We start from the raw sequence: 1,632 nt of genomic DNA, 5'->3' as shown, positions 1-1,632 counted from the left end.
GATCATGATATTTTTCAAGATTTCATACATTTTTTTTTATTAAACACACTATGCCCCAACCAACCGTCAGGTGGGAGACCCTGGATCCTGGTAATTGGTTGCGTTGAGTGTAATGTTTCATTCTTATCACGATGAAAAATCAGATGTCATACATCAAACGCACCACAACTAGGGGAGGGTTTTGGTTGTTTCATGTGCGGCGGCAAACTTGGTTCGGTGGTGGATGGGATGCAAATTTTATGATTACCCGAATGATGGCCCCTTGATGACGCGGTATCAAGCGGTATGATTGGGTGTTTTGAAGACTTTAGATACGAGTGTGTTTTAATTAGACGGAATGATTATTGTGCGACGCAAACACACTCCTGCGGCAGTCAACGCACTTGAGGAAGATGAAACGGATAGAAAGATATTAATAGATGCGCTCGTCTGTACCAGCCCGGCTAGCTCAGTCGGTAGAGCATGAGACTCTTAATCTCAGGGTCGTGGGTTCGAGCCCCACGTTGGGCGAAGAGTTCTTTTTTATAATAACGAAATTAGTTGGATAAGATTTTTTTTAATTTTGTATTTTTGTGACTGAGGTTGTAGTGCCGCAAAAGAAAAAGAGATGTTTTTTTTTTGTATGTTTGTTATAAAATTCTTGCTTCTTGCAAAGTAATACCATTTTTCCGAATTTTCTTTCCCCTCAATCACAACCACATTGGTTTATTAGCCCCTCAAAAAAAAACAGGAAACTATTCCTTCGACAAGCAGATGGGCAATAAATCTGCCGCAAGCATTTATGCCACTATCTATATTGAATTAGAAACTATCAGCGGCGTAAAAGGCAGCAGGACCGTTTTTATGGGATACGACGGCAAATAAAAAGCTTTCGAGAAGATTAGCAAACTGCCTACTGCCCGTCCATCGTTTTTCATCGTTCGATCCTCGTGTGTCACCAGCCGTTCGGTGTCCTTGGGTCGATTGGACAGCCACTGGCCGTATTGTTCGGGTTTTCCCGCCTGGTTTGTAATGTGTGTGTTTTCGGATAAATTTACAAACCGCTTTAGGATTGGGTTGTGCCCAACCCGTACTCGTACAGTGGCAGCGCGCGAAGCGGTGCCATGCGCTTAGTATTAATTAATTTGTGCTTATTCCTTATGCTCGGGATACAATTTATTCCGTTCGGAGGTTTACGGCTTGCGGTTAGAGATTTCCGTTGATGTTTTCCCTTTCCCGGCCCATTTCCACCAACCCCATCCGCCCCCCAGGCCACCGGATTGGGTCGCTTTTACGATCGACTTTGATCGTAAAATATAAAATTTTTATTAATCTCTTGCGATGGTTCGACTCCACTTCCCAGCTCTGGTTTTTTTTTTCTGTGGCCAGCTTGAGAATGGGGGGTATGGCAGCGTTGGCAACGCAATTGCCTCAATAGTATGCAGCGAAGCAGCGATACGGCGACCATGACTGTGGCCGTATCGAAGTATTTTTATTTTTGGAAGATTACGCCTTAAGCATGCCTTTATTTTCCACTCGTTCCATCTGTAGGTGGGGGGAGGGGGAGAGTTTGGGAGGGAGATTTTTTTTTTGTTTTGTTTCTGTACAGTGGTTCCGAAACAAACGCTTTACGAGCGGAATATTATCCTTCTA

General features: G+C 43.8%; 1 non-coding gene across 1 annotated transcript; it reads left to right on the top strand.

The window, feature by feature from the left end:
• Positions 1–437: 437 nt before the first annotated feature.
• Positions 438–510, top strand: Trnak-cuu (transfer RNA lysine (anticodon CUU)). Its single transcript has one exon. It is a non-coding gene; the product is annotated as a tRNA-Lys (tRNA).
• The last annotated feature ends 1,122 nt before the right edge of the window (positions 511–1,632 follow it).

Source organism: Anopheles moucheti, chromosome 3 (genome assembly GCF_943734755.1).
Source record: "Anopheles moucheti chromosome 3, idAnoMoucSN_F20_07, whole genome shotgun sequence".
Taxonomy (NCBI): Eukaryota; Metazoa; Arthropoda; class Insecta; order Diptera; family Culicidae; genus Anopheles; species Anopheles moucheti.
The sequence above is the reverse complement of the archived record's forward strand: the minus strand, read 5'-3'. Positions and strand labels throughout refer to the sequence as shown.